The 26,226-nt window shown below is 45.4% G+C and overlaps 13 non-coding genes across 13 annotated transcripts; all 13 read left to right on the top strand.

Annotated features, from left to right (window-relative positions):
• The first annotated feature begins 1,279 nt into the window (after positions 1-1,279).
• TRNAL-CAA (transfer RNA leucine (anticodon CAA)) lies at positions 1,280-1,352 on the top strand. The gene has a single exon. It is a non-coding gene; the product is annotated as a tRNA-Leu (tRNA).
• Positions 1,353-1,449: 97 nt separating this feature from the next.
• TRNAV-UAC (transfer RNA valine (anticodon UAC)) lies at positions 1,450-1,522 on the top strand. The gene has a single exon. It is a non-coding gene; the product is annotated as a tRNA-Val (tRNA).
• A 927-nt stretch (positions 1,523-2,449) lies between these two features.
• On the top strand, positions 2,450-2,522 carry TRNAV-CAC (transfer RNA valine (anticodon CAC)). Its single transcript has one exon. It is a non-coding gene; the product is annotated as a tRNA-Val (tRNA).
• Positions 2,523-2,619: 97 nt separating this feature from the next.
• TRNAV-UAC (transfer RNA valine (anticodon UAC)) lies at positions 2,620-2,692 on the top strand. Its single transcript has one exon. It is a non-coding gene; the product is annotated as a tRNA-Val (tRNA).
• A 927-nt stretch (positions 2,693-3,619) lies between these two features.
• TRNAV-CAC (transfer RNA valine (anticodon CAC)) lies at positions 3,620-3,692 on the top strand. The gene has a single exon. It is a non-coding gene; the product is annotated as a tRNA-Val (tRNA).
• A 1,607-nt stretch (positions 3,693-5,299) lies between these two features.
• TRNAV-AAC (transfer RNA valine (anticodon AAC)) lies at positions 5,300-5,372 on the top strand. Its single transcript has one exon. It is a non-coding gene; the product is annotated as a tRNA-Val (tRNA).
• Positions 5,373-5,458: 86 nt separating this feature from the next.
• TRNAV-CAC (transfer RNA valine (anticodon CAC)) lies at positions 5,459-5,531 on the top strand. The gene has a single exon. It is a non-coding gene; the product is annotated as a tRNA-Val (tRNA).
• A 9,178-nt stretch (positions 5,532-14,709) lies between these two features.
• On the top strand, positions 14,710-14,782 carry TRNAV-CAC (transfer RNA valine (anticodon CAC)). The gene has a single exon. It is a non-coding gene; the product is annotated as a tRNA-Val (tRNA).
• Positions 14,783-17,208: 2,426 nt separating this feature from the next.
• Positions 17,209-17,281, top strand: TRNAV-CAC (transfer RNA valine (anticodon CAC)). The gene has a single exon. It is a non-coding gene; the product is annotated as a tRNA-Val (tRNA).
• A 97-nt stretch (positions 17,282-17,378) lies between these two features.
• Positions 17,379-17,451, top strand: TRNAV-UAC (transfer RNA valine (anticodon UAC)). Its single transcript has one exon. It is a non-coding gene; the product is annotated as a tRNA-Val (tRNA).
• Positions 17,452-18,219: 768 nt separating this feature from the next.
• Positions 18,220-18,292, top strand: TRNAV-AAC (transfer RNA valine (anticodon AAC)). The gene has a single exon. It is a non-coding gene; the product is annotated as a tRNA-Val (tRNA).
• An 86-nt stretch (positions 18,293-18,378) lies between these two features.
• TRNAV-CAC (transfer RNA valine (anticodon CAC)) lies at positions 18,379-18,451 on the top strand. Its single transcript has one exon. It is a non-coding gene; the product is annotated as a tRNA-Val (tRNA).
• A 938-nt stretch (positions 18,452-19,389) lies between these two features.
• Positions 19,390-19,462, top strand: TRNAV-AAC (transfer RNA valine (anticodon AAC)). Its single transcript has one exon. It is a non-coding gene; the product is annotated as a tRNA-Val (tRNA).
• Positions 19,463-26,226: the final 6,764 nt, after the last annotated feature.

Genomic DNA, 26,226 nt, shown 5'->3' with positions numbered 1-26,226 from the left:
ATGCATGTAGTATATATGTAGTATGTATGTATGTAGCATGTAGTATGTATGTAGCATGCATGTAGTATGTATGTAGCATGCATGTAGTATGTATGTGGTATGTATGTAGCATGTAGTATGTATGTAGTATGTATGTAGTATGTATGTAGTATGTATGTGGTATGTATGTAGCATGTAGCATGCATGTAGTATGTATGTAGTATATATGTGGTATGTATGTAGCATGTAGTATGTATGTAGCATGTAGTATGTATGTAGCATGCATGTAGTATATATGTAGTATGTATGTATGTAGCATGTAGTATGTATGTAGCATGCATGTAGTATGTATGTAGCATGCATGTAGTATGTATGTGGTATGTATATAGCATGTAGCATGCATGTAGTATGTATGTAGTATGTATGTAGTATGTATGTGGTATGTATGTAGCATGTAGCATGCATGTAGTATGTATGTAGTATATATGTGGTATGTATGTAGCATGTAGTATGTATGTAGCATGCAGTATGTATGTAGCATGCATGTAGTATATATGTAGTATGTATGTAGCATATATGTAGTATGTATGTAGCATGTAGTATGTATGTAGCATGCAGTATGTATGTAGCATGCATGTAGTATATATGTAGTATGTATGTAGTATATATGCAGTATGAATGTAGCATGTATGTAGTATGTAGTATGAATGTAGCATGTATGTAGCATGTATTTTTTTATTTTTTTTTTCTTACATTCAACACATTAGCCGGATGATGGGACTACTACTGTCCCATAATTGGCTAATGTGTCAATCACTGTCATGGTAGCAGGCATCGCCCGATGGGACTTGTAGTCCCATCAGACGATGCCTGCACAGACCCCCGAAGCCTGCACAGACCACCGGCAGGCCGGCACAGACCACCGGAGCCTGCACAGACCCCCTGGCAGGCCGGCACAGCCCCCCGAAAGACCCGTACAGACCCCAGAGAGGCTGTACAAGGCAAAAACAGGGTTTTTCTTATTCCGATACCGGAAGTCCCATAGACTTGAATGGGACTTCCGGTATCGGAATCGGCGATACCGATACTTTTTTTAAAGATCGGCCGATCCATTCCGATCCGATACTTTGAAGTATCGGACGGTATCGCTCAACTCAAGTTATCACGTTCGCCTAACACGCGAAAGGTCCCCAGTTCGAAACTGGGCAGAAACACGCTGTTACCCTTTGGTATCCAAGCTTTTGACTTTCAGTTCTTGATCTTGATTGCTTGTTGTCACCACAGTAAGCGCTTGCATGCGGTTTCTGTAGTGTAGCGGTTATCACGTACGCCTCAAACGCGAAAGGTCCCCAGTTCGAAACTGGGCAGAAACACAGCTTTTTCTCTTGGAAAACGATCTTTTTGACTTTCAGTGCTTGTTCTTTATTGCTTGCCATGACCACAGCATTTTTTGTTTGTTTGAATTGGTTGGTTTCTGTAGTGTAGCGGTTATCACGTTCGCTTTACACGCGAAAGGTCCTCAGTTCGAAACTGGGCATAAACACAGTGTTCCTCTTGCAAACTAGCGCTTTTGACAATGAGTGCTTGATCTTTAATGCTTGCCATGACCACAGTAAACGCTCTTGTCTGGTTACTGTAGTGTAGTGATTGTCCTGTTTGCCATCCTCCTGAAAGTTCCCTGTTTTGATCCCGGGCAGAAACATGTGGCTTTTCTTTATTTTGATCACAAACGTATATTGTTGGCTTAATTAGCCTTAGTTAGCATATTCTATTGCTGGTTTAATGAGCATTACTTTTACCAATGTGATTATTTCTACCCGTTTTTGCTTTTGGCAAGCATGTGTGTTTTTGACAGTGTCTAAGTGTTCCTAATTCAAGTAACACCTGATAGGATCAAGGTGCGAAAGCAGGCATCTAGGTGCTTTTTCTTTTTGGCTTTTGGACAAAGGCATGAGAATGTTTTGTGGAGCATGGTTTTGTTTCCCTGTTTGTTCTTTTTCTCCAATAGCCTGACAAATGAAAGGTTCCTGTGTTGCAAAATGCACTTTGTCCTGTCTTCAGACAAAGAGGAAGACCTCTTGACTTTGGCTGGCTGTTTTTTTCTTTTTCAAGTTCATTTCAGCATGTTTAAACATCTTTAACTTTGCATAGAGTTTCTGAAGTGTAGTGGTTGTCACGTTCATCTCACATGCGAACGGTCCTCTGTTCGAAACTGGATAGAAGCATGACATTAGGCGTTGATATTAAAGCTTTTGACGTTGAGTCTTTGTTCTCGATGGCTCGTCATGACCACAGTAACCTTCTGCAGCCGGTTTCTGTAGTGTAGTGGTGATCACGTTCTCCTAACACGCGAAAGGTCCCCAGTTCGAAACTGGGCAGAAACACGCTGTTACCCTTTGGTATCCAAGCTTTTGATTTTCAGTTCTTGATCTTGATTGCTTGTTGTCACCACAGTAAGCGCTTGCATGAGGTTTCTGTAGTGTAGCGGTTATCACGTTCGCCTCACACGCGAAAGGTCCCCAGTTCGAAACTGGGCCGAAACACAACTTTTTCTCTTGGAAAACGATCTTTTTGACTTTCAGTGCTTGTTCTTTATTGCTTGCCATGACCACAGCATTTTTTGTTTGTTTGAATCGGTTGGTTTCTGTAGTGTAGCGGTTATCACGTTCGCTTTACATGCGAAAGGTCCTCAGTTCGAAACTGGGCAGAAACACAGCGTTCCTCTTGCAAACTAGCGCTTTTGACAATGAGTGCTTGTTCTTTAATGCTTGCCATGACCACAGTAAACTCTCTTGTCTGGTTACTGTAGTGTAGTGATTGTCCTGTTTGCCATCCTCCTGAAAGTTCCCTGTTTTGATCCCGGGCAGAAACATGTGGCTTTTCTTTATTTTGATCACAAACGTATATTGTTGGCTTAATTAGCCTTAGTTAGCATATTCTATTGCTGGTTTAATGAGCATTACTTTTACCAATGTGATTATTTCTACCCGTTTTTGCTTTTGGCAAGCATGTGTGTTTTTGACAGTGTCTAAGTGTTCCTAATTCAAGTAACACCTGATAGGATCAAGGTGCGAAAGCAGGCATCTAGGTGCTTTTTCTTTTTGGCTTTTGGACAAAGGCATGAGAATGTTTTGTAGAGCATGGTTTTGTTTCCCTGTTTGTTCTTTTTCTCCAATAGCCTGACAAAAAAAAGGTTCCTGTGTTGCAAAATGCACTTTGTCCTGTCTTCAGACATAGAGGAATACCTCTTGACTTTGGCTGGCTGTTTTTTTCTTTTTCAAGTTCATTTCAGCATGTTTAAACATCTTTAGCTTTGCATGGAGTTTCTGAAGTGTAGTGGTTGTCACGTTCACCTCACACGCGAACGGTCCCCAGTTCGAAACTAGATAGAAGCATGACATTAGGCGTTGATATTAAAGCTTTTGACGTTGAGTCTTTGTTCTCGATGGCTCGTCATGACCACAGTAACCTTCCGCAGCCGGTTTCTGTAGTGTAGTGGTTATCACGTTCGCCTAACACGCGAAGGGTCCCCAGTTCGAAACTGGGAAGAAACACGCTGTTACCCTTTGGTATCCAAGCTTTTGACTTTCAGTTCTTGATCTCGATTGCTTGTTGTCACCACAGTAAGCTCTTGCATCTGGTTTCTGTAGTGTAGCGGTTATCACGTTCGCCTCACATGCGAAAGGTCCCCAGTTCGAAACTGGGCAGAAACACAGCTTTTTCTCTTGGAAAACGATCTTTTTGACTTACAGTGCTTGTTCTTTATTGCTTGCCATGACCACAGCATTTTTTGTTTGTTTGAAACTGTAGGTTTCTGTAGTGTAGCGGTTATTACGGTCGCTTTACACGCGAAAGGTTCTCAGTTCGAAACTGGGCAGAAACACAGCGTTCCTCTTGCAAACTAGCGCTTTTGACAATGAGTGCTTGATCTTTAATGCTTGCCATGACCACAGTAAATGCTCTTGTCTGGTTACTGTAGTGTAGTGATTGTCCTGTTTGCCATCCTCCTGAAAGTTCCCTGTTTTGATCCCGGGCAGAAACATGTGGCTTTTCTTTATTTTGATCACAAACGTATATTGTTGGCTTAATCAGCCTTAGTTAGCATATTCTATTGCTGGTTTATTGAGCATTACTTTTACCAATGTGATTATTTCTACCCGTTTTTGCTTTTGGCAAGCATGTGTGTTTTTGACAGTGTCTAAATATTCCTAATTCAAGTAACACCTGATAGGATCAAGGTGCGAAAGCAGGCATCTAGGTGCTTTTTCTTTTTGGCTTTTGGACAAAGGCATGAGAATGTTTTGTGGAGCATGGTTTTGTTTCCCTGTTTGTTCTTTTTCTCCAATAGCCTGACAAATAAAAGGTTCCTGTGTTGCAAAATGCACTTTGTCCTGTCTTCAGACATATAGGAAGACCTCTTGACTTTGGCCTGCTGTTTTTTTCTTTTTCAAGTTCATTTCAGCATGTTTAAACATCTTTAACTTTGCATGGAGTTTCTGAAGTGTAGTGGTTGTCACGTTCACCTCACACGCGAACGGTCACCAGTTCGAATCTGGATAGAAGCTTGACGTTTAATCTTTTGACGTTGAGTCTTTGTTCTCGATGGCTCTTCATGACCACAGTAACCTTCCGCAGCCGGTTTCTGTAGTGTAGTGGTTATCACGTTCGCCTAACACGCAAAAGGTCCCCAGTTTGAAACTGGGCAGAAACATGTGGCTTTTCTTTATTTTGATCACAAACGTATATTGTTGGCTTAATTAGCCTTAGTTAGCATATTCTATTGCTGGTTTAATGAGCATTACTTTTACCAATGTGATTATTTCTACCCGTTTTTGCTTTTGGCAAGCATGTGTGTTTTTGACAATGTCTAAGTGTTCCTAATTCAAGTAACACCTGATAGGATCAAGGTGCGAAAGCAGGGATCTAGGTGGTTTTTCTTTTTGGCTTTTGGACAAAGGCATGAGAATGTTTTGTGGAGCATGGTTTTGTTTCCCTGTTTGTTCTTTTTCTCCAATAGCCTGACAAATGAAAGGTTCCTGTGTTGCAAAATGCACTTTGTCCTGTCTTCAGACATAGAGGAAGACCTCTTGACTTTGGCTGGCTGTTTTTTTCTTTTTCAAGTTCATTTCAGCATGTTTAAACATCTTTAGCTTTGCATGGAGTTTCTGAAGTATAGTGGTTGTCACGTTCACCTCACACGCCAACGGTACCCAGTTCGAAACTGGATAGAAGCATGACATTAGGCGTTGATATTAAAGCTTTTGACGTTGAGTCTTTGTTCTCGATGGCTCGTCATGACCACAGTAACCTTCTGCAGATGGTTTCTGTAGTGTAGTGGTTATCAAGTTCGCCTAACACGCGAAAGGTCCCCAGTTCGAAACTGGGCAGAAACACGCTGTTACCCTTTGGTATCCAAGCTTTTGACTTTCAGTTCTTGATCTCGATTGCTTGTTGTCACCACAGTAATCACTTGCATCTGGTTTCTGTAGTGTAGCGGTTATCACATTCGCCTCACACGCGAAAGGTCCCCAGTTCGAAACTGGGCAGAAACACAGCTTTTTCTCTTGGAAAACGATCTTTTTGACTTTCAGTGCTTGTTCTTTATTGCTTGCCATGACCACAGCATTTTTTGTTTTTTTTAAATCAGTTGGTTTCTGTAGTGTAGAGGTTATCACGTTCTATTTACACGCGAAAGGTCCTCAGTTCGAAACTGGGCAGAAACACAGCGTTTCTCTTGCAAACTTGCGCTTTTGACAATGAGTGCTTGATCTTTAATGCTTGCCATGACCACAGTAAATGCTCTTGTCTGTTTACTGTAGTGTAGTGATTGTCCTGTTTGCCATCCTCCTGAAAGTTCCCTGTTTTGATCCCGGGCAGAAACATGTGGCTTTTCTTTATTTTGATCACAAACGTATATTGTTGGCTTAATTAGCATTAGTTAGTATATTCTATTGCTGGTTTAATGAGCATTACTTTTACCAATGTGATTATTTCTACCCGTTTTTGCTTTTGGCAAGCATGTGTGTTTCTGACAGTGTCTAAGTGTTCCTAATTCAAGTAACACCTGATAGGATCAAGGTGCGAAAGCAGGCATCTAGGTGCTTTTTCTTTTTAGCTTTTGGACAAAGGCATGAGAATGTTTTGTGGAGCATGGTTTTGTTTCCCTGTTTGTTCTTTTTCTCCAATAGCCTGACAAATGAAAGGTTCCTGTGTTGCAAAATGCACTTTGTCCTGTCTTCAGACATAGAGGAAGACCTCTTGACTTTGGCTGGCTGTTTTTTTCTTTTTCAAGTTCATTTAAGCATGTTTAAACATCTTTAGCTTTGCATGGAGTTTCTGAAGTATAGTGGTTGTCACTAGAGTTGAGCGACTTTTGGTTTTTTAGGGTCGCGTTTCGTTTCGTGAAACCCGACTTTTCCATAAGTCGGGTCGAGCAAGATCGTCCGATTATAGGGAAAAGTCGGGGTCGTCCCGAAACACGAATCCCAATGTAAGTCAATGGGGAATAAAAGTCAGCAGTGAGAGGAGGACAGGAAACATACCTACAGTGCCCATTTGAATGCCAAAAGCATCAATTCTTCTTACTTAAGCTTGTCAACCTTAATTAACTTCATAATACAAGTTACGCACTGAAAAATGGGGGTTATTTGGCTAAATTTGTGGGGGGGGAGGGCTGACTGCAGGTTTTCATGTGCCCTGGGCGAAAGAGCGCCCCTTTAACACATACCACAACTCATCATGCTCCGATACGGCAGAGAAATAGCGGTATAGTACAATGAAAAATACCTCACTTTTTACATCTCATGACGAGGCCCATCTATTTCTCCATACAAAATCATTGGTCCCATATAATGTTTGAAACAGTATATGATGAGCTCCACATAATGCTACAGTATATGTTGGTCCCCATGGATGAAGCTCCACTGTCTTATGGGCCCAAATAATGCTCCAAACATAATGGGCCCCATTTCTAATGCTCTAGTGTATAATGGGCCCTGTAAATGCTGCTCCAGTGTCTGATGTCCACCTTTGGAATGTTCCAGTGTATGGTGGGCCCCATCTATCATTCTCCAGAGTATAGTGCGCCCCAAAAATTGCTGTCCCAACATAGAAAACAATCAAATAAGTCTCCTCGCTAGGGAATCCCTGTACTTGTCTGGACAGGTGCTGTAGCTTGCTTAACAGCTCGCCAGCCGTTCTCACGCCCAGTATGGATTGCACGTGATTGCACAAAGGTTAGAAGGGGTACCGTATCCCCGGATAACATGTATGGATAGCGTACACATTCAAAATATATGTCTATACAGCATGAGGCAGGCTCAGACGGTGTTAGGGCCAGTATGGATTGCACGTCATTGCACAAAGGTTAGAAGGGGTACCGTATCCCCGGATAACATGTATGGATAGCGTACACATTCAAAATATATGTCTATACAGCATGAGGCAGGCTCAGACGGTGTTAGGCCCAGTATGGATTGCACGTCATTGCACAAAGGTTAGAAGGGGTACCGTATCCCCGGATAACATGTATGGATAGCGTACACATTCAAAATATATGTCTATACAGCATGAGGCAGGCTCAGACGGTGTTAGGCCCAGTATGGATTGCACGTCATTGCACAAAGGTTAGAAAGGGTACCGTATCCCCGGATAACATGTATGGATAGCGTACACATTCAAAATATATGTCTATACAGCATGAGGCAGGCTCAGATGGTGTTATGCCCAGTATGGATTGCACGTCATTGCACAAAGGTTAGAAGGGGTACCGTATCCCCGGATAACATGTATGGATAGCGTACACATTCAAAATATATGTCTATACAGCATGAGGCAGGCTCAGACGGTGTTAGGCCCAGTATGGATTGCACGTCATTGCACAAAGGTTAGAAGGGGTACCGTATCCCTGGATAACATGTATGGATAGCGTACACATTCAAAATATATGTCTATACAGCATGAGGCAGGCTCAGACGGTGTTAGGCCCAGTATGGATTGCACGTCATTGCACAAAGGTTAGAAGGGGTACCGTATCCCCGGATAACATGTATGGATAGCGTACACATTCAAAATATATGTCTATACAGCATAAGGCAGGCTCAGACCGTGTTAGGCCCAGTATGGATTGCACGTCATTGCACAAAGGTTAGAAGGGGTACCGTATCCCCGGATAACATGTATGGATAGCGTACACATTCAAAATATATGTCTATACAGCATGAGGCAGGCTCAGACGGTGTTAGGCCCAGTATGGATTGCACGTGATTGCACAAAGGTTAGAAAGGGTACCGTATCCCTGGATAACATGTATGGATAGTGTACACATTCAAAATATATGTCTATACAGCATGAGGCAGGCTCAGACGGTGTTAGGCCCAGTATGGATTGCACGTCATTGCACAAAGGTTAGAAGGGGTACCTTATCCCCGGATAACATGTATGGATAGCGTACACATTCAAAATATATGTCTATACAGCATGAGGCAGGCTCAGACGGTGTTAGGCCCAGTATGGATTGCACGTCATTGGACAAAGGTTAGAAAGGGTACCGTATCCCTGGATAACATGTATGGATAGCGTACACATTCAAAATATATGTCTCAGGAGGCAGGCTCAGACGGTGTCAGGCACAGTATGGATTTGACGGCCCAGATTACACAGCGGAGGAGCAGGGAGAGGTAAAGATTGCAAATGCTGGGGCCCTTGCCAAGCAAGGGGGGCCCACTCGTGGGCGTCGGTACTGGCACTGGGCCCCTCATAGTACAGCGGTGTGTCTGACGGCGGGTGTGCACCACCACCGTCAGAGACACTTGATTGCACTATGAGGGACCCTGTGCCAGTGCCCGCGCCCAAGAGTCGGCCTACCCACCTGTCCAGGGCAACGGCACTCGCACGGTGTCGTGCGCTAGGTGGTGACCCCGGCCATGGGGGGGAGGCAGCACAGTTAGGGAGTTTTAGAAAGTGGCATATGTTGATGTTGGACATTCAACTGATGCAAAAGGCGAAATAGGTGAAGTACCAGGAAGAGGTGGACCAAAGCAAGCCATTTTTCTGTCACCCTATGTGTCATCAGGGGAAGGTGGGACAAAATCCTTGGAAACCCATGCATGGTTCATGTTAATGCAGGCTAGATCATCCACATTTTGGGTTGACAGACGGGTCTTTTTTTCTGTCAGGATTGATCCAGCTGCACTGAAGACTCTTTCCGATAGCACACTTGCAGCTGGGCAAGCGAGCTCCTGTAAGGCATATTGTGCCAATTCAGGCCAGGTGTCCAGTTTAGCGGCCCAATAGTCAAAGGGGAATGACCTGTGTGGGAGAACATCGATATGGTAGGAAAAGTAGTTTGTAACCATAGTTGACAACTGCTGTCTCCTGTCACTTTCCATCGATGCAGTATTACCAGTTGTGTGAGCGGTATTTGAAAAATCAGTCCACAACATTGTGATGAAACCCCTGTCTCCAACGCCACTTCTGCTGTGTGCACCACGAACACCTCTGCCAAGCTGCCCCCGGCCCGTACGGCTCGTGTGAGAACCATCACCGCTGCTGTGTGCTGGGAATGCCTCAAGCAACCGATTTACCAGAGTTGCTTGTTTATTAGCCAATATTAGGTCAAGGTTCTCCTGTGGCATGATGTTTTGTAATTTGCCTTTATAGCGTGGATCCAGGATGCTGGCCAACCAGTAGTCGTCATCGTTCATCATTTTGGCTATGCGGGGGTCCCTTTTTAGGATCCGCAAGGCATAATCTGACATGTGGGCCAATGTTCCCGGTGTCAATGATGCACTGCGAGTGCTGGGTGGAGGAGCACTTTCTGGCAAATCCACATCCCTCCAGTCACGCACAAACCCTGTACCAGACCTTGCCATGCCAACATTTTCACTTGCCCCACGAGATGCATCCTCCTCCCCTAAGTAATCATCCCCATCATCCTCCTCCTCCTCCTCCTCTTTTTCCTCCACCTCGTCCAGGAGAGGTCCCTGAGCAGACAATGGCTGAATGTCATCAAGGATTCCCTCCTCCTCTTCCTCCTCATCAACATGAGGAGACACAGATTAGATATTAGAAAAAACTTTTTGACAGTTAGAGTGATCAATGAGTGGAACAGGCTGCCACGAGAAGTGGTGAGTTCTCCTTCAATGGAAGTCTTCAAACAGAGGCTGGACAGACATCTGACTGGGATGATTTAGCGAATCCTGCTTTGAGCAGGGGGTTGGACCAGATGGCCCAGGAGGTCCCTTCCAACTCTACGATTCTATGATTCTATGATTCTATGATTCTATGATTGGCTGCAGACGCCTGCTCCTTAAGGTGCGTCAAAGTTTGCATGAGCAGACGCATAAGTGGGATGCTCATGCTTAGGATGGCGTCGTCTGCGCTTACGAGCCGTGTGCATTCCTCAAAACACTGAAGGACTTTACAAAGGTCTTTCAGCTTCAACCACTGCACACCTGTCAACTCCATGTCTGCTCTCAAAGTGCCTGGCCGTGTATCCTCCCACAAATGCATTATGGCCTGCCGCTGCTCGCACAGCCGCTCTACCATGTGCAGGGTGGAGTTCCACCTTGTTGCAATGTCGATAATGAGGCGGTGGTTGGGAAGGTGGAGCAATCGCTGCAGCTTCTGCATACGAACAGAGTGTACAGGCGACCGGCGGATGTGCGCGCACAGTCTTCGCACCTTCTGGAGCAGGGCTGTTAACTCCGGATAATTTTTGAGGAAGCACTGCACCACCAGGTTCAAGGTGTGAGCCAAGCAAGGTATGTGGCTGAGTTTTGAAAGGGCTATGGCTGCCACAAAATTACGGCCGTTATCACTAACTACCTTGTCTGCCTCAAGATGTACACTGCCCAGCCATGACTCAGTTTGTAGCTTCAAGTACTCGGCCAGCACCTCGGCGGTGTGTCTGTCGCCCAAACACATCATCTGCAACACAGCCTGCTGACGCTTTCCACTAGCTGCTCGATAGGGGGACACATCGTGTGCAACAGTGGCAGCTGCAGATGGAGTGCTCGTACGACTGCGCTCTGTGGACGAGCTGTCGCTTCTGGAGGAGGAGGAGGAGGAGGGTCGAACGCCTCCAGCCAACTGTTTCCTATACCGTGGGCTAGGCAGCACTGTCCCACCACCGCTGTCCCCTGTGGACCCTGCATCCACCACATTAACCCAGTGCGCAGTGATGGACACGTAACGGCCCTGGCCATGCCGACTGGACCATGCATCAGTTGTGAGGTGCACCTTTCCACTCACTGACTGCTTGAGTGCATGGACAATGCGGTCTTTCACATGATGGTGGAGGGCTGGGATGGCTTTACGAGAGAAGAAGTGGCGACTGGGTAGGTCATAGAGTGGTACTGCATAGGCCATGAGTTCGCGGACAGCTGTGCTTTCCACCAACCGAAAGGGCATCATCTCAAACGAGATTAGTTTGGCAATGTGGGCGTTCAAACCCAGTGTACGCGGATGAGAGACTGAGTACTTTCTTGACCTACTCATAGTGTCTGGGAGGGTGAGCTGGACTTGAGAGCTGCATATGGTGGAAGTAGCGGTGGACAGGGCGGATTGAGAGAGGGTTGATGATGGTGATGGAGTTGTTGTTCTTTCTGATGGCCTAGAATCAGTCTTTCGTTGATATAACAGTGGGATTCCCTGACTGCTGTGGCCTTGCAACGACACCTCAACATTTGCTGCTGTGCTAACCGGTGGGCTTACAGTGGGGGAAACAATGTAGCGTTGCTGACTACCTTCGTTGTGATCAGTTGCACATGTGGCACTTGAGGTTTGGTGTTGTGTCCACGCTTGCAAGTGCATGCTGGTTAAATGTCTAAGCATGCAACTGGTATTCAAATTTTTCAGATTTTTCCCTCGGCTAAAGGTCTTTGTGCACTTCTTACAGATAACCTTGGCCTGATCATGAGGATTTTGTTCAAAAAACTGCCACACTGCACTCTTCCTTCTTTGGCAGACATTTTGCGGCATAGCACGCTGTGATCTTTTGACCCTCTGGACAAGCTGTCCAGCAACTCTTTTGATGTTTGGAACCTGTCTTTGGAGTGCTCCGGGCCTGCCAGATAACAGCTGTTGCGATGTCGATGTCTGCTGTGGATGCTCCTCATCTGAGCTATTGGAAGCAGCACCCTCTTCCCCCAATGGATGCCAATCTGGGTCAACAACTGGGTCATCCATCACCTCCTCTTCTATGTCATGTGCACCTTTCTCTGTGTCACCGTGTATGGTGGTATAGTGTGCGGGAAGGGGCACCTGAGTCTCATCAGGGTCAAAATCTGGCTCTGTACACTGCGAGGACAATGTAGTGCTCTGAGTGAATGTACCAGCAGAATCATCCATCAGCGGCTGTGCATCAGTGCACTCCATGTCAGATTCATCTTGGCCTGGGTAATTCACCATTTGACTTGATAATCCAGGCATGGTATGTGAAAACAGCTCCATGGAGTAATCAGTAGTATGGCCTGCGTCATCCTTCAATCTTGGTTGGGGTGAAGGACACAAGGAAAGGTGTGGTTCATGAACATGAGCCTCCAATGACGACTCAGTGCTTTTACTTTTTACAACTGAAGAAGAGGAGGCGATAGAGCTGGAGGCTGAGTCAGCAATGTAAGACAAAACTTTTTCCTGATGCTCTGCCTTTAAAAGCGGTTTGCCAACTCCTAGAAAACTAAGCGTTCGAGTCCTTATGTAGCCAGACGATGACGCAGGGTCAGCACCTCCTGCATTCGGTCCTATTTTGCTCTTGCCACTACCATCAGATCCACCACCAACACCATCATTACCAGCTGCCAACCCCCGCCCAATTCCACGGCCTCTTCCACCAGCCTTCCTCATTTTTGGTAGAAATGTAGACAAAATCCAACAAACTATATAGTAATGTAAAACAAGGTACAAGGTGTCTATAGGACAGGGGAGTTTTAGAATTTCTGCACACACTTGTGGACAGTGGACACTTGTGGATTGTGTGCGGCCCACTGATATCTGAGCGCTATGTGACACGCTCGATGGCACAGCTGCCTGTGACCAAAGTGACGAGAGGATAATGGAGATTTTGAATCTCTGCGTACACTTTAGGACACTGGACACTTGTGGATTGTGTGCAGCCCACTGATATCTGAGCGCTATGTGACACGCTCGATGGCACAGCTGCCTGTGACCAAAGTGACAAAAGGATAATGGAGATTTTGAATCTCTGCGTACACTTGTGGACAGTGGACACTTGTGGATTGTGTGAGGCCCACTGATATCTGAGCGCTATGTGACACGCTCAATGGCACAGCTGCCTGTGACCAAAATGACGAGAGGATAATGGAGATTTTGAATCTCTGCGTACACTTTTTGACACTGGACACTTGTGGATTGTGTGCGGCCCACTGATATCTGAGCGCTATGTGACACGCTCGATGGCACAGCTGCCTGTGACCAAAGTGACGAGAGGATAATGGAGATTTTGAATCTCTGCGTACACTTGTGGGCAGTGGACACTTGTGGATTGTGTGCGGCCCACTGATATCTGAGCGCTATGTGACACGCTCGATGGCACAGCTGCCTGTGACCAAAGTGACGAGAGGATAATGGAGATTTTGAATCTCTGCGTACACTTGTGGACAGTGGACACTTTTGGATTGTGTGCGGCCCACTGATATCTGAGAGCTATGTGACACGCTCGATGGCACAGCTGCCTGTGACCAAAGTGACGAAGGGATAATGGAGATTTTTAATCTCTGCGTACACTTTTGGACACTGGACACTTGTGGATTGTGTGCGGCCCACTGATATCTGAGCGCTATGTGACACGATCGATGGCACAGCTGCCTGTGACCAAAGTGACGAGAGGATAAGGGAGATTGGATTGCTTTTAAAAAAGCAGTTTGCGGAGCAGTGGGTAAACAGCAATGCCAGCTTGTCAGGAAGCCTTAAAAGGCAGCCCAACAACCAACACCACTGATACACCACAATATAGCCTCCCCTTGCACTGCACACACAGTGACTTGTGTGTTGTGCAGGCCAAATCGCTAGCAGCAGAAGCAGTTTTTTTGTCTTCTTCCCTGCCTAACGCTCTCCCTACAGAATCAGCAGCAACCTCTCCCTATACTAAGATCGGCAGAAGTAAGATGGCGGTCGGCGTGCACGCCCTTTTATACCCCCTGTGACGCCCACCAAAGCAAGCGAATCACTTGCATGCCCTTCTGAAAGATGGTGGTGACCCGTGCCTATGTCATCACGTTGCCCACAGTGTCCGTGGACCTGATTGGCTGAAAAAGAGCGCAAAACAAACTTTTGAAACGCGACTTTGGCGCGTAAGTCGCCGACCTCGTGGCCGACCTCATCCTAGGGTCGGGTTTCGTTTCATGAAACCCGACTTTGCCAAAAGTCGGTGACTTTTGAATTTTTTCGACCCGTTTCGCTCAACTCTAGTTGTCACGTTCACCTCACACGCGAACGGTCCCTAGTTCGAAACTGGATAGAAGCATGACATTAGGCGTTGATATTAAATCTTTTGACGTTGAGTCTTTGTTCTCGATGGCTCGTCATGACCACAGTAACCTTCCGCAGCCGGTTTCTGTAGTGTAGTGGTTTTCACGTTCGCATAACACGCAAAAGGTCCCCAGTTCGAAACTGGGCAGAAACACGCTGTTACCCTTTGGTATCCAAGCTTTTGACTTTCAGATCTTGATCTCGATTGCTTGTTGTCACCACAGTTAGCTCTTGAATCTGGTTGCTGTAGTGTAGCGGTTATCACGTTTGCCTCACACGCGAAAGGTCCCCAGTTCGAATCTGGGCAGAAACACAGCTTTTTCTCGTGGAAAACGATCTTTTTGACTTTCAGTGATTGTTCTTTATTGCTTGCCATGACCACAGCATTTTTTGTTTGTTTGGATCGGTTGGTTTCTGTAGTGTAGTGGTAATCACGTTAGCTTTACATGTGAAAGGTCCTCAGTTCGAAACTGGGCAGAAACACAGCGTTCCTCTTGCAGACTAGCGCTTTTGACAATGAGTGCTTGATCTTTAATGCTTGCCATGACCACAGTAAACGCTCTTGTCTGGTTACTGTAGTGTAGTGATTGTCCTGTTTGCCATCCTCCTGAAAGTTTCCTGTTTTGATCCCGGGCAGAAACATGTGGCTTTTCTTTAATTTGATCACAAAAGTATATTGTTGGCTTAATTAGCCTTAGTTAGCATATTCTATTGCTGGTTTAATGAGCATTACTTTTACCAATGTGATTATTTCTACCCGTTTTTGCTTTTGGCAAGCATGTGTGTTTTTGACAGTGTCTAAGTGTTCCTAATTCAAGTAACACCTGATAGGATCAAGGTGCGAAAGCAGGCATCTAGGTGCTTTTTCTTTTTGGCTTTTGGACAAAGGCATGAGAATGTTTTATGGAGCATGGTTTTGTTTCCTTGTTTGTTCTCTTTCTCCAATAGCCTGACAAATGAAAGGTTCCTGTGTTGCAAAATGCACTTTGTCCTGTCTTCAGACATAGAGGAAGACCTCTTGACTTTGGCTGGCTGTTTTTTTCTTTTTCAAGTTCATTTCAGCATGTTTAAACATCTTTAGCTTTGCATGGAGTTTCTGAAGTGTAGTGGTTGTCATGTTCACCTCACACGTGAACGGTCCCTAGTTCGAAACTGGATAGAAGCATGACATTAGGCGTTGATATTAAAGCTTTTGACGTTGAGTCTTTGTTCTCGATGGCTCGTCATGACCACAGTAACCTTCCGCAGCCGGTTTCTGTAGTGTAGTGGTTGTCACGTTCGCCTAACACGCGTAAGGTCCCCAGTTCGAAACTGGATAGAAGCATGACATTAGGCGTTGATCTTGAAGCTTTTGACGTTGAGTCTTTGTTCTCGATGGCTCGTCATGACCACAGTAGCCTTCTGCAGCCGTTTTCCGTAGTGTAGTGGTTATCACGTTCGCCTAACACGCGAAAGGTCCCCAGTTGGAAACAGGGCAGAAACACGATGTTACCCTTTGGTATCCAAGCTTTTGACTTTCAGTTCTTGATATCGATTGCTTGTTGTCACCACAGTAAGCGCTTGCATTCGGTTTCTGTAGTGTAGCGGGTATCACGTTCGCCTCACATGCGAAAGGTCCCCATTTCAAAACTGGGCAGAAACACAGCTTTTTCTCTTGGAAAACGATCTTTTTGACTTTCAGTGCTTGTTCTTTATTGCTTGCCATGACCACAGCATTTTTTGATTGTTTGAATCGGTTGGTTTCTGTAGTGTAGCGTTTATCACGTTCGCTTTACACGCGAAAGGTCCTCAGTTTGAAACTGGGCAGAAACACAGCGTTCCTCTTGCAAACTAGTGCTTTTGACAATGAGTGCTTGATCTTTAATGCTTGCCATGACCACATTAAACGCTCTTGTCTGGTTACTGTAGTGTAGTGATTGTCCTGTTTGCCATCCTCCTGAAAGTTCCCTGTTTTGATCCCGGGCAGAAACATGTGGCTTTTCTTTATTTTGATCACAAACGTATATTGTTGGCTTAATTAGCCTTAGTTAGCATATTCTATTGGTGGTTTAATGAGCATTACTTTTACCAATGTGATTATTTCTACCCGTTTTTGCTTTTGGCAAGCATGTGTGTTTTTCACAGTGTCTAAGTGTTCCTAATTCAAGTAACACCTGATAGGATCAAGGTGCGAAAGCAGGCATCTAGGTGCTTTTTCTTTTTGGCTTTTGGACAAAGGCATGAGAATGTTTTGTGGAGCATGGTTTTGTTTCCCTGTTTGTTCTTTTTCTCCAATAGCCTGACATATGAAAGGTTCCTGTTTTGCAAAATGCACTTTGTCCTGTCTTCAGACATAGAGGTAGACCTCTTGACTTTGGTTGGCTGTTTTTTTCTTTTTCAAGTTCATTTCAGCATGTATAAACATCTTTACCTTTGCATGGAGTTTCTGAAGTGTAGTGGTTCTCACGTTAACCTCACACGCGAACGGTCCCCAGTTCGAAACTGGATAGATGCATGACATTAGGCGTTGATATTAAAGCTTTTGACTTTGAGTCTTTGTTCTCGATGGCTCGTCATGACCACAGTAACCTTCCGCAGCTGGTTTCTGTAGTGTAGTGGTTATCACGTTCGCCAAACACGCCAAAGGTCCCCAGTTCGAAACTGGGCAGAAACACGCTGTTACCCTTTGGTATCCAAGCTTTTGACTTTCAGTTCTTGATCTCGATTGCTTGTTGTCAACACAGTAAGCACTTGCATCCGGTTTCTGTAGTGTAGCGGTTATCACGTTCGCCTCACACGCGAAAGGTCCCCAGTTCGAAACTGGGCAGAAACACAGCTTTTTCTCTTGGAAAACGATCTTTTTGACTTTCAGTGCTTGTTCTTTATTGCTTGCCATGACCACAGCATTTTTTGTTTGTTTGAATTGGTTGGTTTCTGTAGTGTAGCGGTTATCACGTTCGCTTTACACGCGAAAAGTCCTCAGTTCGAAACTGGGCAGAAACACAGCGTTTCTCTTGCAAACTAGCGCTTTTGACAATGAGTGCTTGATCTTTAATGCTTGCCATGACCACAGTAAATGCTCTTGTCTGGTTACTGTAGTGTAGTGATTGTCCTGTTTGCCATCCTCCTGAAAGTTCCCTGTTTTGATCCCGGGCAGAAACATGTGGCTTTTCTTTATTTTGATCACAAACGTATATTGTTGGCTTAATTAGCCTTAGTTAGCATATTCTATTGCTGGTTTAATGAGCATTACTTTTACCAATGAGATTATTTCTACCCGTTTTTGCTTTTGGCAAGCATGTGTGTTTTTGACAGTGTCTAAGTGTTCCTAATTCAAGTAACACCTGATAGGATCAAGGTGCGAAAGCAGGCATCTAGGTGCTTTTTCTTTTTGGCTTTTGGACAAAGGCATGAGAATGTTTTGTGGAGCATGGTTTTGTTTCCCTGTTTGTTCTTTTTCTCCAATAGCCTGACAAATGAAAGGTTCCTGTGTTGCAAAATGCACTTTGTCCTGTCTTCAGACATAGAGGAAGACCTCTTGACTTTGGCTGGCTGTTTTTTTCTTTTTCAAGTTCATTTCAGCATGTTTAAACATTTTTAGCTTTGCATGGAGTTTCTGAAGTGTAGTGGTTGTCACGTTCACCTCACACGCGAACGGTCCCCAGTTTGAAACTGGATAGAAGCATGACATTAGGCGTTGATATTAAAGCTTTTGACGTTGAGTCTTTGTTCTTGATGGCTCGTCATGACCACAGTAACCTTCCACAGATGGTTTCTGTAGTGTAGTGGTTATCACGTTCGCCTAACACGCGAAAGGTCCCCAGCTCGAAACTGGGCAGAAACACGCTGTTACCCTTTGGTATCCAAGCTTTTGACTTTCAGTTCTTGATCTCGATTGCTTGTTGTCACCACAGTAAACACTTGCATCTGGTTTCTGTAGTGTAGCGGTTAACACATTTGCCTCACACGCGAAAGGTCCCCAGTTCGAAACTGGGCAGAAACACTGCTTTTTCTCTTGGAAAACGATCTTTTTGACTTTCAGTGCTTGTTCTTTGTTGCTTGCCATGACCACAGCATTTTTTACGTGCTTGAATTGGTTGGTTTCTGTAGTGTAGCGGTTATCACGTACGCTTTACACGCGAAAGGTCCTCAGTTTGAAACTGGGCAGAAACACAGCGTTCCTCTTGCAAACTAGCGGTTTTAACAATGAGTGCTTGATCTTTAATGCTTGCCATGACCACAGTAAACGCTCTTGTCTGGTTACTGTAGTGTAGTGATTGTCCTGTTTGCCATCCTCCTGAAAGTTCCCTGTTTTGATCCCGGGCAGAAACATGTGGCGTTTCTTTGCTTTGATCACAAACGTGTATTGTTGGCTTAATTAGCCTTAGTTAGCATATTCTATTGCTGGTTTAATGAGCATTACTTTTACCAATGTGATTATTTCTACCCGTTTTTGCTTTTGGCAAGCATGTGTGTTTTTGACAGTGTCTAAGTGTTCCTAATTCAAGTAACACCTGATAGGATCAAGGTGCAAAAGCAGGCATCTAGGTGCTTTTTCTTTTTGGCTTTTGGACAAAGGCATGAGATTGTTTTGTGGAGCATGGTTTTGTTTCCCTGTTTGTTCTTTTTCTCCAATAGCCTGACAAATGAAAGGTTCCTGTGTTGCAAAATGCACTTTGTCCTGTCTTCAGACATAGAGGAAGACCTCTTGACTTTGGCTGGATGTTTTTTTCTTTTTCAAGTTCATTTCAGCATGTTTAAACATCTTTAGCTTTGCATGGAGTTACTGAAGTGTAGTGCTTGTCACGTTCACCTCACACGCGAGCGGTCCCCAGTTCGAAACTGGATAGAAGCATGACATTAGGTGTTGATATTAAAGCTTTTGACGTTGAGTCTTTGTTCTCGATGGCTCGTCATGACCACAGTAACCTTCCACAGCCGGTTTCTGTAGTGTAGTGGTAATCACGTTCGCCTAACACGCGAAAGGTCCCCAGTTCGAAACTGGGCAGGAACACGCTGTTACCCTTTGGTATCCAAGCTTTTGACTTTCAGTTCTTGATCTCGATTGCTTGTTGACACCACAGTAAGCGGTTGCATCTGGTTTCTGTAGTGTAGCGGTTATCATGTTTTCCTCACACGCGAAAGTTCCCCAGTTTGAAACTGGGCAGAAAAACAGCTTTTTCTCTTGGAAAACGATCTTTTTGACTTTCAGTGCTTGTTCTTTATTGCTTGCCATGACCACAGCATTTTTTGCTTGTTTGAATCGGTTGGTTTCTGTAATGTAGCGGTTATCACGTTTGCTTTACATGCGAAAGGTCCTCAGTTCGAAACTGGGCAGAAACACAGCGTTCCATTGGCAAACTAGTGCTTTTGACAATGAGTGCTTGATCTTTAATGCTTGCCATGACCACAGTAAATGCTCTTGTCTGGTTACTGTAGTGTAGTGATTGTCCTGTTTGCCATCCTCCTGAAAGTTCCCTGTTTTGATCCCGGGCAGAAACATGTGGCTTTTCTTTATTTTGATCACAAACGTATATTGTTGGCTTAGGCCTCTTTCACACATCAGGTTTTCGGCGTCAGGCGCGATCCGGCGCTTTTGACTAAAACCGGATCCGGCGAAATGCAATGCCGGATCCGGATTCCCCCCCATTGACTTGCATTAGAGCCGGATCGAGCCGGATGGCCATGCGTTTTATCCGATTTTCTCCAGATCCGGCAATGTGACGCGATCCGGCGTCTGGAAAAAACGGCTACTGTAACGTTTTTTGTCTCTGGCGAAAAAGCCGGACACAATGAAAGCCTATGAGCGCCGCAATGCGCCTGATCCGGCGACAGCCGGATCCGGCTTCTTTGGTCTGAGCATGCTCAGTAGCTCTGCCCACAGGACATATATAAAAGCAAGACAATGGGACCCTCAGCCACACCCAACATGCCACCCAAGCCAAGAACCAGGAGCAGGAGAAGGCAGCAGACATCTGCAGCAGCAGCATCATCAGCACCACCCCAAATGGAGCAGCATGCTGAACAACGGGAGGGGAGTCCAGCAGCAGATGAGAGACGGTAATTATCAAATCCCCCATTCCTCCAAACTAGGGCTATGGAATATCAAGATATTCATTGGCCCTTTGTTTCTCTTTATTCAACAGCCGCCCAATAGATGCAGCAGCAGAAACACCACCCACAGCCATGGAGTCTGGCCATGAGGAAGACAGCACAGCTTCTGGGAGCCCTCCCTCGCATCGTCAGCGTTTGACGGTAAGTTTTTATTTAAAAAATCCATCATCTCTGTAATATATGTGTATTCATTGCCTTTTATTTCAAAACAGGAATCACAAGATGAAGAGGAGCTCCCAGAAGAAGAAGGAAGGGGTGGACAGACACTTGGAGTGGACTCACAATTGGTAAGTTTTTTGCATCAAACGCAGAAACACAACATCACACTACACACAACACATAGAAAACAATGTTCTGCAGACCACACACAGCAAACAAATGCCTACATCCAAAGACATAACATTTTTTGTTTTCTTCTCTAGTCTTCCCAATCTGGTGCTCGGCCAAGAGGTCCTCGCAGTGCCTCCCAGGGTCGTCGGCGACAGCAACGCGGCGGTCACCAGCGTGTAAGTATAAATATTTTTGCTTTGTTTTTTTGCACTTTTTATTTCATTTCTTTTGTGGAGGCTAATTATGTTATTTTTGTCTTTTTCTTTAACAGCCTTCACAGCGTGCTCCCGACTCTGACGGTGAGGATGGAGGGATTGATGTGGACCACCTCATCGATCTCGTCAGAGAAAGGGAGCCGCTCTGGAATATGGCTGACCGCCGCCACGCTGACCTGATCGTTACCCAACGACTCTGGGAGGAAATCTGTTCGCTCCTTGTGGACCGCTGGGAGGACCTCGAAGCTCGGGCCCAGATTAAAGAGCGTAAGTATATACAGTACCGGTTGCTTGATTTAAACCAGTGTTTCCCGAACTCCAGTCCTCGTGGTCCCCACGGATCATGTGTTCAGGATTTCTATTTACTTTGGAAATCCTGAAAACATGACCCCTGGGGACCATGAGGACTGGAGTTTGGGAAACACTGATGTTGTATACTAACCACTTTGTCCTTTCTCATTTCAGGGGAGAGAATTGTGAAGCGGTGGCGGTCTGTGAGGGATCGTTTCAAGAAGGAGTTCAATAAAGAGATGCGGGCCCCGAGTGGATCTGGAGGATGCAGGAGCAAGTACAAGTACGCACGAGCCCTGTCGTTCCTCCGGGAGACAATGCTCACCAGAAGGTAAATATTACACACCACATGTGACAAAAAAATGTTTAGATGTAACTTTTTTTTTCAGCCAGGGCCATACCATGTCACTATTTTAATTGTTTTTTTTTCTCTTTATTCCACAGCACGGTGAGCAGCACTCGGGAACCTGCACGATTGGACCCTTCTGAGGCGATCCCTGAGGAGACCAGCACCGAGGGACACTTCGACCGCCCCGGTACATCTGCACCTTCCCAGCCTTCCCACACATTCGACCCATCTGTCCCATCCACCAGCACAGGAGCATCGTGGCCGCCTACATTACATGAAGCTGCTGGTGAGGAGATCGCTTTCCCTTTACCCCACCCTTCTGCCCCTGCCACCTCTAGTACACCTGCGGGTACTGGGCGGCAAAGGCAGAGGGGTCAGGAAAAGACTTATGCGCCAGAGTTCTTGCATCTGAATGCATCTTTCCAGAACTGTCTAAAAGTCTTGTCAGAGCAAATCTCCGCAGGCTTTCAGCAGATCAACTCCAGCATTCTGGAGGTGAAGACACTTCTGCAAACCATGCATTCAGAAGCAAGATCTTCGCCAAACCACACCTTTTTCAGGTCTGTTGTGGAGCGCATGGAAACGCTCTCTCCTGCCCAGCAGATGCATGTAATGCATTCATGCCACGCTGCTCTCCAGCAAGTTACCTCCCAACCTCCTCCTCCCACCACAGTAGTTCCTCCACCTGCACCCCCTCCAGCCACTTTTCATCCTCCCCCTCCTATTACATCTACACCCCCTCCAGCCACTTTCCATCCTCCCCCTCCTATTACATCTACACCCCCTCCAGCCACTTTCCATCCTCCCCCTCCTATTACATACCATCCACCTCCCCAGCACCAGCAACCTCCCCAGCACCAGCAACCTCCCCAGTACCAGCAACCTCCCCAGCACCAGCAACCTCCCCAGTACCAGCAACCTCCCCAGTACCAGCAACCTCCCCAGTACCTGCAAACTCCCCAGTACCAGCAACCTCCCCAGTACCAGACATCTCCCCACTTCCAGCAACCTGCCCCGTACCAGACATCTCCCCACTTCCAGCAACCTGCCCCGTACCAGACATCTCCCCACTTCCAGCAACCTGCCCTGTACCAAACTCCTTCCCCATACAACTTGCCATCAACATCATCTGCTCCTACAGTCCCTGCCCAACCCTCCACTCCACCACCCACCACCTCTTCTGCTTCCCACATGTCCACCCATTCTGTAGTTTTTTCCACTCCTTCACCTCTAACTGTTCCTTCCCCACCACAATCCCAGTCCTCTCTCCACACTCCCAGTGTCGAAGTGTCCCGCAGCCCCTCCAGCAGTATTTCCACCACACACTGCACAGATTTATAATGTGTGTATTTAAATAAAAATGACCAGTTTTATGGTTTCAAAGCTTTATTAAACAAGTTTATTAAAATTTTAAAAAAGTTTACTAAAAAAAACATTTTTCAATAAAAGTTAAATTATTTTACACTGGTTGTCTGTCATTTCTTTCTGCGGCGAAAAAGGTTAAATACAGGGTATTTAAAAGGTGAAATGGTATTCAAAACTAGGTATATAACTGTGGGTAAATTTTAGCTTTTTGCCACAGTTGTGTTCCTGGTTGTGTTTGAAGCAAAGTATTTCACCTAAAAAGTTGTGTTTATTGTTGGTGATTTCCTAACAATGTACACAACTTTTGTTAAAAGGTGAAATACTTTGCATAAAACACAACCAGGTACACACCTGTGGCCTAAAGCTAAAAATAGAGACCATGACAAGATAGCCAACTTTGGTTGGCAAAGGTATATACTGTTGGTACAGAAGGTACACAAGTTTGGTTAGGGCACAAATCTTTCACACTCTGTCATCCTGCCAGTGTACTCTGCCTTGAGGTGACATAAAGTATTGTGCAAAATTGTCCCTCATCACTGAAACCGTCACAGAACTTCTAGTGGTAATGTCATGGTAATCTTGCAAGGTGGTTTCTTCAGAGGTGTCCTCAATGGAAATGGGTTCCTTGCAGATAACAAAATTGTGGAGTACCACGCACGCTTTGATCACCTCGTCCACAGTTTCTGTCTTGAGGTTGATCGCAGTCAATAGGACCCGCCATTTGGCTGTCAGAATACCAAAGGTACATTCAACCATTCTTCTTGCTCTTGTGAGGCGGTAATTAAAAATGCGTTTTGGTATTGTCAATCCTCTGCTAGAGTACGGTTTCAAAAGGTGTTCTGACAGCTGGAAGGCTTCATCCCTTACACAGACAAATGGCATAGGTGGACCAGATGTTTGCGGCAGCGGTAGGTGGTGGGAACTGGAAGGTGTTTCCATACAGTTTATGCCCCATGGCAGACAGTTTGAAAACTTGAGAGTCATTGGAGCGGCCATAGGCCCCAATATCAACCGCAATAAATTTGTATTCCGCGTCAGCGATGGCCATGAGGACAATTGAAAAATATTTCTTGTAATTGAAATATTCCGATCCCGATCCAGCTGGCTTTACAATGCGGAAATGTTTCCCGTCCACAGCGCCCAAGCAGTTGGGAAACTGACATATCTGTTGAAACTTGTCAGCAATTTCAATCCACCTCTCTGTTGTGGGCTCTGGTAAAAACTCTTCAGCTAAGGAGTCCCACAGTGCACGGCATGTGCACTTCACAATTCCAGATATGGTGGAAATCCCGAGTCTGTACTGGAAATGCAGTGACGAAAGGGATTCTCCAGTTGCAAGAAATCTGTGGGGAATTAAAAAACAATAAATTAGTTTTAAATCACAGCATTACATACCAAAACTGAGCTATAACACTTGGAGATACAAACTACCACCAACAAGATTGCAGTGAAAGTGTGCTCTGATGCGATCACATCCAATAAATGTGGCTTACCTTAAAGTCACCATCAGACGCTCTGCGGGTGAAACAGAGAAGCGGCAATAGGTGTTCGCTTTTCTTATGAGGTGTGCAATGCGCTCCACCAAGTAATCAAAATTCTCCATTTTCATCCTAACATATCCAAAAAATTTATCCGGGTTTCGTCGAAGGTCCATGCAGAGTGTAGAATAGACCCCACGCGTCATTCTCTTGGCTGTGATGGGGTGGATCCACAAACGTCATCTACGATGCCTGATGCGCTGCTGTCTCGCTCTCTCCTTCTCCAGAACAATCACCCTCAAACGATTCGCCTCCGCTATAAAAACCGCCAAATTCTTCAAAATATTTCCAATGACAACATCCATCTTCGCCAGTAACTTGCTCTTCTCTCCAACCTGCACTTTCTCTTCGACAACCTGTCAAAGAAGGGCTGTAGGAACACTCTATATATAGTTTTCCAGTAGCCAATCCCGTTCGGAAGGCCACAAGGGTCAATTTTAAAAACCGGATCCGGCGTAATCCGTCGAAAAACGGATAGAAAAACGGATGAACCAAATGAGACGGATCCGGTTTTGTCTGTCAAGAAAAAGACGGATCCGGCAGAAAACCAGATACGTCACATCCGGTTTTACTAAACATTTGCCGGATCCGGCGTTCCGGCACGACGCCCCATCGCGCCTGACGCCGAAAACCTGATGTGTGAAAGTAGCCTTAATTAGCCTTAGTTAGCATATTCTATTGCTGGTTTAATGAGCATTACTTTTACCAATGTGATTATTTCTACCCGTTTTTGCTTTTGGCAAGCATGTGTGTTTTTGACAGTGTCTAAGTGTTCCAGGGGAAGAGTCTTGAGGAGATCATTTGCATATTCCCAGTGCCTTCTGGGATAAGTGAAGAGTCTCCGTGAGCTCAACGATCACTGGGTTTTGGCCGTTGCAGCTGAAAAGAGGAAATCGGAAAAATTTTTGCTCATCTTTCATCATTTTTAAGAAATCTCAAGATGGAAGAGGCCAGGAGCCATTTGGTGAGCTGCATTTCTTGCTACATGTTCACAGATTTACCAGTGGAAAAGCCAAACTTCACATGCCACAAATGCAAGCTTGTGACCCTGTTGGAGGAAAAGTTGCAAAATCTCAAAGAGAGGTTAGCTACGTTGAAGATTATTAAGGAAGGTGAAGAGTTCTTGGACAGGGCAGAATTATCTCTTCATGTTACAGAAAGAGAAGAAATTCGAAGTGCACCTGAATAAACAGAGGAATGGAGACATGTGACCCAGAGAAGCAGGAGGATCAGGAGGCACTCAGCACCCATACTGCTCAGAAACCAGTACCAGGCTCTCACGCAGGAAAACGATGACGAAATACATCAGGATAAGACTTTGCCAACAAACAGCAACCTTGTACGCCTTCAGAGTCCTCCTAGATGGAGAAGGAAAAATGTTGTGAAGAAGAAACGGAGAGTGGTGGTCATGGGGGATTCCCTGTTGAGAGGAACAGAGGCCGCTATCTGCAGACCAGATATAACTTCAAGAGAAATGTGCTGTCTTCCAGGTGCAAAAATTAAAGATGTGTCTGACAGGATATCAGGACTCTTCAGACCTACAGATGACTATCCATTCCTGCTACTACATGTGGTA

The sequence above is a fragment of the Dendrobates tinctorius genome, unplaced genomic scaffold (assembly GCF_039654945.1).
Source record: "Dendrobates tinctorius isolate UK_male_01 unplaced genomic scaffold, ASM3965494v1 ptg000251l, whole genome shotgun sequence".
NCBI classification, from domain to species: domain Eukaryota; kingdom Metazoa; phylum Chordata; class Amphibia; order Anura; family Dendrobatidae; genus Dendrobates; species Dendrobates tinctorius.
Note: the sequence above shows the minus strand (reverse complement) of the source record. Positions and strands in the feature narration are given on the sequence as shown.